Source organism: Clinocottus analis, unplaced genomic scaffold (assembly GCF_023055335.1).
Source record: "Clinocottus analis isolate CAN_PGR_092001 unplaced genomic scaffold, fCliAna1.0.p SCAF_16, whole genome shotgun sequence".
Lineage (NCBI taxonomy): Eukaryota > Metazoa > Chordata > Actinopteri > Perciformes > Cottidae > Clinocottus > Clinocottus analis.
This window is the reverse complement of record NW_027175887.1, coordinates 17356664-17369968: the sequence shown is the minus strand read 5'-3', so window position 1 is coordinate 17369968 and position 13305 is coordinate 17356664. Positions and strand designations below refer to the sequence as shown.

General features: G+C 49.6%; 1 long non-coding RNA gene across 1 annotated transcript in view; it reads right to left on the bottom strand.

Moving 5' to 3' along the window:
* Positions 1-13305, bottom strand: part of LOC137786177 (uncharacterized) — a 226390-nt gene that overhangs the window by 104459 nt on the left and 108626 nt on the right. The window contains exon 4 of the long non-coding RNA XR_011077559.1: positions 5016-5107. This is a non-coding gene — a long non-coding RNA (uncharacterized lncRNA). The remainder of the gene's footprint in view (positions 1-5015; positions 5108-13305) is intronic.

The following is a 13305-nucleotide window of genomic DNA, read 5'->3' as shown; positions in this document are numbered from 1 at the left end:
AAGGACGCGGCACATCGAGGTCGCGGTATTTGCACATTTTAGAGTAAAAACTTTTGATTTCTGTGGCGACGTTCCCGGTACAAAAGAAACACTTCCGTCCGGGTTTTTTTTTTTTCTTTCTTCCTTTCATTGTTTACTCACAAAGAAGGAATTCACGCCGGCACTTCTGCCGACTCGAAGCCTCGCGCGTCAACAAATTCCACTTAAATTGACATTCCCCATCAGGCAGCGCGCTGAACTCCTTTAAAGTTTTAATCTTTACACACTCACAAAGGAAACAATCCTCTCCAGACGATGGAGCCCAACGGTTATGACGCCGCCATACCTCGCCTCGCTCGCCCTTATCTGGAAGACGAAGGTTTTCCTTTCATTGCTTTTTTCCCTCACCGGCATCACCGGGAGTCCGTTCCCCGCCGCGCTCCGCTCTATAGACTCGGACGCGGCGTCCAGAAATCACTGTCGCCCCCTCGCTGAGTAATTACGGCGATTAATGCGCGGCCGCGGCTCGCCGCTAGCTCCGGGCACTCCATCAGGACGCGCGCCGTAATGGATGAAAGTACATTCTTAATAGAGAATCCATAGTGTCTAAACCTGGGGAGAGGAGGAAGGAAGGAAGGGAGGGAGGAAGGAAAAACAAACAAGACGACTGACTTTACCCACAATCCTCTTGGGGCAGATCATTTACCAGTCTGGGGAACAAGGGGAAAGGGGGGGGAGAAAAAAAAAAAAGCGGTCAGATTATTTTTGCCCTTGTCGCCGCCGCTCGCGGCTGACCTCTAAAGAAGAAATAAATAAATAAAACGGACAACCAAAGATCATATCGCGACACCGATACTCGCCTTGGCGCAAATTGATTTAGCCACCCAGAACTCACTCCCATCTCAATGAGGTGGCAGGATGCTCGCGGCATATATCACTGTCACACGAGCACCCTCCAGTGAAATGTGATTTTTATCTTTATGAGCTCCCCCCCGCCCCGTCGCCCCTCGTCCCTCCGGCATGTAGCGGTCCTGATAAGTGATGAGGAATAAAGGGGACGCCGCGGTGCGCTAATACAGGTGCTCTCGACACATATGGGCGCTATCACGCGGGCAGAGTGACATTGTTGTAGTCCTGTCGGTGTGGATCGTAGATCACCGCGTGGGTGAGGGTTTGTCAGCGGCAGCCAGCGCCTCGGCTGCAAAGCACAACATAGTTTATGGCACACGAACCTCCAGACGTAAGCGTGAATCGTGGCCCAGGCAACAATGAGGGAGAAAAAAGCGCACTAAAAATAGATGATAAGCTTCTTTTTTCTTTTTTTTTTTTCCCTTCGTACGCTCGGCCTAGAAACAATTGCTCCTTTTGATATTTTCGCTGTGTTCAAACTGTGGGAGAGAAGAGAAGGAAGAAAAAAAGGATAAAGGAATAGCGGCGCGTATAGCGGCTGCATGGAGATGGAGTAAAGAGGGCCTGCATGGTGGAGATGGTGTAAAGAGGGCCTACATGGTGGAGATGGAGGAGTAAAGAGGGCCTGCATGGTGGAGATGGTGTAAAGAGGGCCTACATGGAGGAGATGGTGTAAAGAGGGCCTACATGGTGGAGATGGAGTAAAGAGGGCCTGCATGGAGATGGTGGAGTAAAGAGGGCCTGCATGGAGATGGAGTAAAGAGGGCCTGCATGGAGATGGAGTAAAGAGGGCCTGCATGGTGGAGATGGAGTAAAGAGGGCCTACATGGAGATGGTGGAGTAAAGAGGGCCTGCATGGAGATGGAGTAAAGAGGGCCCGCATGGTGGAGATGGTGTAAAGAGGGCCTACATGGAGATGGTGGAGTAAAGAGGGCCTGCATGGAGATGGTGGAGTAAAGAGGGCCTACATGGAGATGGAGTAAAGAGGGCCTGCATGGTGGAGATGGAGTAAAGAGGGCCTACATGGAGATGGTGGAGTAAAGAGGGCCCGCATGGTGGAGATGGTGTAAAGAGGGCCTACATGGAGATGGAGTAAAGAGGGCCCGCATGGTGGAGATGGAGTAAAGAGGGCCTGCATGGAGATGGAGGAGTAAAGAGGGTCTACATGGTGGAGATGGAGGAGTAAAGAGGTCCTGTATGGTGGAGATGGAGTACAGAGGGTCTACATGGAGATGGAGGAGTAAAGAGGGCCTGCATGGTGATGGTGGAGTAAAGAGCGTCTACATAGTGATGATGGAGTAAAGAGGGTCTACATGGTGGTGATGGAGTAAAGAGAGTCTGCAAGGTGGAGATGGTGGAGTAAAGAGGGTCTACATGGAGATGGTGGAGTAAAGAGGGTCTACATGGTGATGGTGGAGTAAAGAGGGTCTACATAGTGATGGTGGAGTAAAGAGGGTCTGCATGGTGATGGAGTAAAGAGGGTCTGCATGGTGATGGAGTAAAGAGGGTCTGCATGGTGATGGAGGAGTAAAGAGGGTCTACATGGTGATGGAGGAGTAAAGAGGGTCTACATGGTGATGGAGTAAAGAGGGTCTGCATGGTGATGGAGGAGTAAAGAGGGTCTACATGGTGATGGAGGAGTAAAGAGGGTCTACATGGTGATGGAGGAGTAAAGAGGGTCTACATAGTGATGGTGGAGTAAAGAGGGTCTACATAGTGATGGTGGAGTAAAGAGGGTCTGCATGGTGATGGAGTAAAGAGGGTCTACATGGTGATGGAGGAGTAAAGAGGGTCTACATAGTGATGGTGGAGTAAAGAGGGTCTACATGGTGATGGAGTAAAGAGGGTCTACATGGTGATGGAGGAGTAAAGAGGGTCTGCATGGTGATGGAGTAAAGAGGGTCTGCATGGTGATGGAGTAAAGAGGGTCTACATAGTGATGGAGTAAAGAGGGTCTGCATGGTGATGGAGTAAAGAGGGTCTGCATGGTGATGGAGTAAAGAGGCTCCACCCCTCCCCAACTCGATAGATTTTTTTTTCACACGCTAAAAAGTTTTTCTTCGTTTTTTGTCTTTTTTTTATTGCCATTCTGCTGCGGAGGCCGGCGCCGCATTCGGGCAGACAGCGCTGCAGAAACAGAAGGGATTTAAGGATTCAGATTGGTGGAGGGTAACCTAATCTTCCGTAATTGGGGGGAATGGTTCTCATTTATATCGGCCTGCTTTAGAAAAGGAAAAAAGGAAAAGGCGAGCTCATCGGCAGGCTGCTCTCATCGCAGCCGTTTCACTCGCGGTGATTCATTTTGAGGGATGCCGGAGGAGGAGGAAGAGGAGGAGGGAGGGAGGAAGGGTCGGCGACTAGGAACACACGCGTTACAGCGCATCATCATTAATCACAGAGCGCCGCTCGCTTTCTGCAGGTCCAGGAAACGCAAATCAACACAACGCGACTGCGTGAAAACGCCGCGCGCAGATTCCCTCACGCGCCGCTTTCTTTTCTTTTTTTTGTACGTATATATATTTTCCTTCGCGCATGTGTGTGTCTGTGTGTGTGTGTGTGTGTGTGTGTGTGTGTGTGCCCGAGCCGGCGGAGCGTTATGAAATAACACATTCTGGGCTGCGTCGTCTCAAAATGGAACTAAAATGGTAATCCTCTGCCAGGCGAAGCGTTCGCGCCTCGCCAGATGCTTAGTTCTGAAATTTGCCTAATTGCCACGCTCAGATCAATCCCTTCTACTCTGCCAAACGAATCTGCCAAAGTGTGTGTTGCGAGCGGGGTTTTTTTTTTGTTTGTTGGCCCAATATGCTTCTCTCTCTCTCCCTCTCTCTCTCTCTCGCCCTCCCTCTCTCTCTTAAAAAAGATTTGTGTGTGTTCTCGTGACTCTGGACTCGGTGACATCTCCACACAGCCGGATGCGTGTCCATCCCCCGCTGACCTGCGTGCCCATTAGCCACGCCGTCGCAGTGAGGGCACAGGGGCCTATCCATCTCAGCCCACACACACACACACACACACACACACACACACACACACACACACACACACACACACAGCGTACACCCACTCGTCATATGGCTCAGACACATGCCGTAGGCGGATTAAACGTGGCCCTTTGATCAAAGGGCAACGTGTGGGAATGGACACTGACTTACTGACCTCCACACACACACACACACACACACACACACACACACACACACACACTATATATAGTGTGTGTATGTATATATACACTCACTATGCACATCCCGTGTGCTCATTACTGCGCATGAGAAGTCCACTTTGATGACACCGTGTTTCATTCTGACAAATACACACAACTGAAACTCTTTTACAATTATTGACGGACACACACACACACACACACACACACACACACACACACACGCGGGGGTGGATGAAACAAAACAAAGGCATTGTTGTGCGGACAGCGTGCCCGACATCGCATCATCGTCACGAGAGAGAGACGACCGTCGTGACATTAACGAGAAAAAAAAAGTCCCAAAATATCAAAACAAGAGTCGACAGGAGAGATGGCTGCGCGCGTGTGTGTGTGTGTGTGTGTGTGTGTGTGTGTGTGTGTGTGTGTAAAAAAAAAAAAACAAGAGAAAGAAAGTGACGGATGAATCAGAAGTTCAGTCAGCGGAGGGGAAGCTGTGTGACGAGCCGACAGCATCCTGTCACCGCCACGCAAACTATCTACTCGCCAAAACCAAGACCCGCCCCCTTTCTCCCCCCTCCCTCCCCCCCTCACCTCACGAGAGAAAACACCTCCGATTACCAGTATCACTACCAGCAGCACCAGCAGCATCACTACCACTACAAGCAGCAGCATCAGCACCAGTAGCACCACTACAACCAGCAGCATCACTCTCTCCCCCTGGTCTCTTCCTCCTCCCCCTGTTCCCCTTCTTTCTCTCCCCCTCCTCCCGTCTCCTCCCTCTATCCCCGTACATCCTCCTCGCTGGTTCCTTTCTCTCCGTCTCCACTTCTCTCTGTTTCCCGCGCTGCCGCCGCCGCCGCCGCTGCATGTGGCGGTATGAAAACATGAGAGAGGGAATGGAGAGAGTAAGAAAGAAAGAGGGGAGGAAGAGAGACCGGACTGGAATTAGCATGAGAATACTCACAGCGGCGGTTGTCGGCGGCGGCGGCGTTGTTGTTGTTGAAGCGGCGGAGACGGAGACGGAGACGGAGACGGAGAGCCTCCGTCAGATACAACCTGCACACCGGATTGAGGACGGGAGAGAGGAGAAAAAAAAAGAAAACTAGGCTGTGAGAGCGGCAAAAAGGAGGAGGAGGAAGAGGAGGAGGAGGAGGAGAGAAGAGCAGGACGAGGAGGAGGAGGAGGGAACAGAGCATCCAATGCACGCACCAACAGGAGCCCAAATAAAGAAATGAAGGATTCCTCGATGGAATGTGTGTGTGTGTGTGTGTGTGTGTGTGTGTGTGTGTGTGTGTGTGTGTGTGTGTGTGTGTGTGTGTGTGTGTGTGTTCGGGCAGTGTTGGTGCTTGTGTGTTGTTTATGAGGAGTGAGGTTGTCTTTGGGAAATATAAAACACACACACACACACACACACACTCACAGAGGGGTTGCACTTGGGTGCGCAATCACATCTGACAGGTCTGATCTGCGGTCCACCTCCCTCCTTATCGCTACCTCTCCCTCTCTTTCTCTCTCTCTCTCTCTCTCTCTCTCTCTCACCCTCTCCCTCCCCCATCCTCCCTCTCCCTCTCTCTCTCTCTCTCTCTACAGGGGAGCTATCGCCCTCATCGCTGTACGTTACAAAGGAGGGAGGGCACCGTCGGATCTCCCGCCCGCCCACGCCCCCCTCCTCCTTCTCCTCCCTTCCCCCCCCCCTCCTCCTCCTCCTCCTCCTCCCTCCCTCCTCTTTCCACCTCGAATGTACAGAGAAAGAGAACGCTTCAATTGAATGAAAGCAATCCCAGTGGCATTGAGGCAATTATAGAGGCTGCTGGCACTGTTTTCTGCTTATTTATTTTTTTTACTCTTCCTCCCCGTCCTGCCCTCCTCTTTCTCTCTCCCTCTCTCTCTCTCTCTCCCTCTCTCTCTGGATCTGTTTCCTCTCTCTTTCGGTTCCTCTCTCGCTCCAGACACATGCCACTATTAATGTGGCTTCTGTCACTTCGGCTGCTGTGGTCAGATCACTTCCCCTCACACACACTCTCGCGCACACACACCAATAAAAAATAAATAAATAAAAACCTCCCGTATAAAACTGCACCTTGCACCCGGCTGACAGCACCATTCACCTCCAGCGGCTCCTCGCAGCAGCAACATATTAATCCCGCGGGTGTTATCGGGTGTTTTGAGGCCGGCGGACAACACAAATGAATCAGGAGGAAACTTTTAATAACTGTCTCCGCGAGCGGGCGCCGTGATGCATGCTGCTGCTCCCGCAGTTCCCTCCGTTCCCTTTTATGAAAATCAAGCAGTACATATATCACCCCCCCAAAAAAAAGAGCCGCGAGTCAAACACCTTGGCCTCTAATCAGGTAGCCCCCCCCCCCTTCCTCCCTCCCTCCTCTTCCTCCCCCGCACATTGCATCCCTCCAGCCACGACTGCACTTTATCTCCCCTCAATTAACATCTTCTGAGCGAGCCTCCATTATCTTAACCACACAGAGCAGATGGGGGTGGGGGTCCTCCGAGGGGACGCCGAGCAGGACGGAGGGCTCCCGCCGCCGCCTGCCGCTCGCCGCCCGCCGCCGCTCGCCGCTTCAATTCGCAGGCCTAATTAAAGCCAGAGTCAGACATGACAAACGGTCGAGGCGGAAAGGTGCTGCAGGAAAACAAACAGGCGTGCGGCCCGGAGGACTCGCTTTGTGGGGATTATCTGCCAGGAAACAGGCAAACGTCGCGTCGGCGTCACCCAAAATCCCCTTTTGACGCGGTTTTTGATCGCGTTCAGCCTCGCCGCGGCGTCACGGCGTCCGTGTTCGGCGTTTCTCCGTAAAGCACTCTCGTGTGTAAAGGAGAGAGAGACTGTGCCGCCTCGCCGTGGAGCTCAAGGATTCCCATAAAACACAGCGAGCGATGCGGCCGGTTGACGTCACGACTCGTGAAGGCGGAAAATCAAATAAAGGTATTCACAGAACCACACGCCTGAAGACCGTGAAGAGACCACCGGTTCCGAAGAGTCAAAGCCATGAGGAAGTGTCTGAAAGTCTCTCTCATGACCACCAGAGGGCGACTCCTCTGGTTGTATAGAAGTCTATGCTTCATGTGTTAAAGCTGCATTCTCTCTCCTGACCACCAGGGTGCGACTCCTAATCTTTCCAAAAGGGAGTCTTATTAGTACGTGGGTTTGTTCAAGGAGCCATTTTGTGGGAATCTTGCTCATGTCCTGCTGGATGTTTTATAGTTATGATCAAAATATGATTTTGAAGTTAACACAAGTATTAGAACTCATTTGGGGTTCATACGACTACTTGAACTACTTGAACACAGAGAAAAAGAGGTACAAACTCCCATTAAAAGGTTAAAACGTGAGCGGCCGAGGCTTCCCTCCTCTCAGTCACGACTCTGGGCATCGATGACTCCATCTGGCGCTGAAGGAGCTAACGTAGTGACTGAGATCAGGCAGTGGCAGCTGAAGAAGCTAACGCAGTGACTGAGATCAGGCAGTAGCGGCTGAAGGAGCTAACGTAGTGGCTGAGATCAGGCAGTGGCAGCTGAAGGAGCTAACGTAGTGACTGAGATCAGGCAGTAGCGGCTGAAGGAGCTAACGTAGTGACTGAGATCAGGCAGTAGCGGCTGAAGGAGCTAACGTAGTGGCTGAGATCAGGCAGTGGCAGCTGAAGAAGCTAACGTAGTGGCTGAGATCAGGTAGTAGCAGCTGAAGGAGCTAACGTTGTGACTGAAATCAGGTAGTAGCGGCTGAAGGAGCTAACGTAGTGGCTGAGATCAGGTAGTAGCGGCTGAAGGAGCTAACGTAGTGACTGAGATCAGGTAGTAGCGGCTGCAGGAGCTAACTTAGTGACTGAGATCAGGTAGTAGCGGCTGAAGGAGCTAACGTAGTGGCTGAGATCAGGTAGTAGCGACTGAAGGAGCTAACGTAGTGGCTGAAATCAGGTAGTAGCGGCTGAAGGAGCTAACGTTGTGACTGAGATCAGGTAGTAGCGGCTGAAGGAGCTAACGTTGTGACTGAAATCAGGTAGTAGCGGCTGAAGGAGCTAACGTAGTGACTGAGATCAGGTAGTAGCGGCTGAAGGAGCTAACGTTGTGACTGAGATCAGGTAGTAGCGACTGAAGGAGCTAACGTAGTGGCTGAGATCAGGTAGTAGCGGCTGAAGGAGCTAACGTTGTGACTGAGATCAGGTAGTAGCGGCTGAAGGAGCTAACGTAGTGGCTGAGATCAGGTAGTAGCGGAGGGGGGGAAGTGATTAAGAAGGCAGACCAGTGATCAGCGGGATGACAGTGGGGTCAATCCCCTGTCGGGCAGTCGGGTAGCGAGGGCCCCGGGGCGGCGGGCACTTAGCCCCCCGACACGGCGAGCCAGACACTCCACTGCGAGAGGGGGGATGAAATGTCAGACTCGACTTCACCCTCCGCCGAAGGTTCAAAGCCAGGAGATGACAGCGAAACGCTTTGGTTATTAAAAAATTCATATCGTAATGAAACAGCCGTGTTCCATCTTCACACATCCCCCCCTTCCCCCTCTAGCAAGTGCCCGCTCTTTTTTTTGTTTTTTCATGGGATCCATCAAGGGAGGGCCACAATTAAGTGACTAATTTGATTAGGAGATAATGCGAGTCCCACTTAATGGAAAGGACAGACTTCACAACACCGGCAGATTAGTTTGGTGGATGCCCGCTTATTAATTAAGACAGCCCCCCTCCGTGTCCATATTAAGTCAAAAATGCACAGATGCGCTTTTTAATGGGTCAGAGTAATGCAACCAGTACGACGAATGGCAATGTGTGTGTGTCTGTGTGTGTTTGATGATGGAAACTGGAAATGACCACGAGATGTTTTCATTAATCTGGCAATAACTTCTTCTTGGAAAAGGATGAAAGATGTGAGAAAGTGGGCACACGCCACAGTACTTCCTCTCGAGAGTTTCCTCCGCGTGTCATAGCAACAGCGAGTCATTACACTCCTTCAAATCGCCTCCTCCCGCTTGCCGTCATTCAGCTTTTTGTCTCCGGTAATCCCCTCCAGGAGAAGCTGCTTTTCCATTTATGATTTGATCTGCATGCAGACGCCGCCGCCGCCGCTTCAACTTGTGCAAAAAAGATTTGATAAAAACAGACAATGAATAATTTATTGATAAACTTGCTTAATGTTCGAGCGATAAGCAAATAAACGGAGGGGCGATCTTCCCTCCTGTAGACTGTGATCAGGGTCTTAGGCCTTTTTCTCAATTTCACATCATTTCTTAAATTCACCTTTTTAAAGGCACTTGCATATGATACATATATACCCATGTGTTACATCAAACATTGTAGAACTATCTCAGCTCTATATAATGAGGCACCATTGTCCTAAGGCCAAAAGTGATAACAAAAAGTGATAGCAAAAAGTGGTAAAGTGATAGCAAAAAGTGGTAAAGTGATAGCAAAAAGTGGTAAAGTGATAGCATGGCCCTGAAGCTGAAATACTGAAGTTTGATTTAAAAATATTCTTCATTTCTCTAGTGAAAACATTACTCATGTGGATAAAATGTTTTGGTGATGGAAATTGGTTTACCAAAGGTCTTAGGTTCACTAAAGCAGTGGAATATATGAATAAGATGGTAGGTACATGTAAATAAATGTCTAAAAACAAATTTAAGATTCTTAAATTAACTTTTTTTAAAGGCACTTGCATATAATACACACCCAAAATTTGCAGAACACTCAGCTCTCTTTACATACACATGTAAATAAATGTCTAATAGCAAATGTTGTATAGTCGTTTTCTGATAGACGTGTTGTCTGTAACTGATTTTGTCGTAACGAGAGAGGGACTGAGATAAAATGCAGAGTGACACACATGAAAGATTTATGCCTTCTTCTTTCTGCCTTCTATCTTTTTCTGAAGTCCAGCAGATTCTGTGTGCAGTTTATCATCCTGCAACGCTCCGGCTGTCGCTCGCCGACAATTTCCAGAGTTCTCCCCCCCCGAGGCCAAAACCCCACAAAGCAGAAAGACATGAGAGATTTCTGCATTTGCAGCATGTGTCCTTGACTTTGCGCGATCGCCGTCCGGCTAGCTAGCGCGTGTTCCCGCCGCCGAAGCCGAATCTCTCAGCGGCTGAATCCCGCCGCCGGTGTCGTCCGTGCATAGCAAACGGAAACCTCGCCTCCGTCTAAGGAGTTATGATGTTTTAGAGAAAGGATAAATAAACTGCCAGGAGACAAATGGAGACAATCACATCACCTGCGCCGGATTCAATCAAGCAGCCGTGTGTACGGCGGCGGCGGCGGCGGCGGAAGCGGGAGATGTGGAAAATGTGGGTTAAACTGCCGCGAGACTTATTGTCTTTGGATTCACGCAGAGGAGGACGGACTCTCCCCGGAGGAACCGCACACGGCGAGCATCGCGCGACGGCGCCCCGGAGCGAGGAGGCGTAATGGAGCCACGCGAGGTGCCGTAGTGTCGGCAGAGCGAGGCGGCAGGTGACTTCCCTCGCGGCTACATGTGTGTGTGTGTGTGTGTGTTTGTGTGTGTCAATGCCGCGATGGAGGCCTTGGCTCTCCTCTGATTATGATGTCTGCAGAGAGCCGGGGCCGGCACACGGGGGCCGCGAGCCAAGAAACACCCCGCCGAGGCCGAGGCGGGCAGGGGGAGGCTCCGTGCTCTCGCCGGGGGATCCCCCACATCATTTAGCGCCTCATGCAGATCGCTGCTCGCGGCGTCGCGGCCCCGCGGGCCCCAGGAACTAATGTAGCACGCAATGTAGCACGCAACGGCAGAAGTGATTTATTAAGATAACTCCCGATGAGAGGGAGGAGACGGGGCTGCTCCCTGTCTGCAGCTCGTACAGATGTACAATATATACATAAACATATACAAATATGTATAGTACAGGGTCCATACACATGGTGACCAATGGATTTTCATGACTTTTAACGAAATTTACATGACTTTTAACAATTTCGAAGACTTTAAAGGAAATGTTCATGAGCAAACATTGTGTGAAATGTGTGTGTAGACAGTAAAAGTGATAAAATGTAGTATTTAAACTAACAATGGGGATTCAAAGCATACAGTAAACCTTAAATGACTCAAATGAATGAGAGACAATAGTTTGATGAACAGAATAAACATTCATATAGATGCCTGTATGTCTTTCTTCTAAAGGCAGATTCATTATTTAAACTAAATGAACGTCATGAACACATGAATATAACACATTTACAGGACGTCTACTACACTTTGGGGATTTTATTCTTTTCAAGGACTTTTCCAGACCTGGAAATAACCATTTTAAACCTCCATAACTGCTCCAGGTTCTCAGTAAACAGGGACCAGGGCGGTGTCGCTGGAGGAGAGGCGGGCAGGAAGTGGAGAGCCGCGACACCAACTGCGCCCCGGTCCTCGCTTGTCGTTGCTTATTTATTTACCCCTCGCTCCATTCGAGTCAGGCCCGGCATTAAATTGATCCCTCCCGCCGCGTTTTGCCTTGTTGAACAAGCGCAAAGCCGCGGTAAGTGTCTGTGAAAAGACCGCGCTGATTGTGTTTGCGGCGCCCCGGGTCCGCCGCCGCCGCCCGCTCTATCTCCCCCGGACAGGCGGGGGATTAGAAGCTGGGAGCGAGGAGGAGGCGCTGAATGACCCTCTGGAGGGAGACGGGGGGCTCACACACACACACACACACACACACACACACACACACACACTACGCTTCGGCTTCCTGGATCACTCGTCAGCTGCCGTACGAGGAGAGAGGAGCTCTCGCCGCCGCCGACGTGAGAACATCTGCCGCGCTGCTAAACATCTAAACATCTGCTGTTCACTTGCAGTTCTTTTTGTCGTTTTCTTTACGGGTTCTGCTGCTTCTCCTCCAACAGGACCGCCTGCCGACCCGAGAGACCCCGAAGTGTGTACGACCCGATGAAAGGAGTGGAAGCGGGTTCTTTACTGGAGCTGCTGATGCAGGACAAGCATCTACAGCTAGCATCTACAGCTAGCATCTACAGCTAACAACTACAGCTAGCATCTATAGTTAGCATCTACAGCTAGCATCTATAGTTAGCATCTACAGCTAGCATCCACAGCTAGCATCCACAGCTACCAACTACAGCTGGCATCTACAGCTAGTTATATATATATATATATATACACATATATATATATATATATATAATTTAATAATATATATATATATTATTTAATAATATATATATTATTTAATAATATATATATATATTATTTAATAATTAAAACAAATTTAAATTAAAAAAAAATCTCCATATACTTTTTTTATATTTAAAAATAAATAATAAATTAAAATACATATATACACATATATATACACATATATACACACACACACACACATATATATATATTCAATTGTGTGCATTTTATAATGTTCTTATATATAATGTATGTACACTTGTAAAGCTCAAAAGTAGTTTAATAAACAATCCTTTAAAAAAAAAAAGAGTTCTTCTGTTCATCCATATTTTAACTCCAGTAAACGTATAAAAATCTCTTCAATCATATTTACACTCAGGTATTCAACACAATCTGCGTCCACAAGAAGAGATCTACTGAAACTAGACAACACCTCACGCTGCTTCATCGAAGCGTCTCTTTGTCGTCACGTAGAAACGTCGTTTGAGTCGTTTGAGAAAAGCAAAGTTGCTTCTTGTTTCGTTTGTGAGGAACTCGTCAGAACCTCGGGGCCGGCGACGCCCTCGTCCCTCCGAGCAAATAACTCCTGCTCACCTCCATCAAACTGCAAGTGGCAGCGCTCAAATCACATCAAGTCACATCAGGTTGTGCTCGGGTGGAAGAGAACGGAGAGAGCGAGAGAGGGAGGAGAGAGGGAGGAGAGGAGAGAGGGATGAAAACACAGTCACGTTCTCTCAAGGAGTTTGAGTTCCTCTCCTCTAATCGCTCAGAACGGCAATTTAGTAAATAATGCAGCAGAATTTGCACAAAAGGTTCACAGCTTTGACGCGGCGGCTTCAATGGAGGCAAAGTCAAGTGGAGAGGAAGACGAGGAAGACGAGGAAGACGAGGACGACGGCGGGGAGAACGGAGAGAACACGGAGCTCTGCAGAGATCTCGGCCGTGACCTTTAGTTTATAATCGTGTCGACGCTGCCGGAGGATACGTTGCAGGAGAGAGGAAGGTTCTCCCGGAGAGGAAGAGGAGGAGGAAGACGGACTCCTTTACAACGACGTCATCGCCTGATGTATTTACGTCATACTCGCGGCTTTCCAGGACCGAGTGATAAAGGA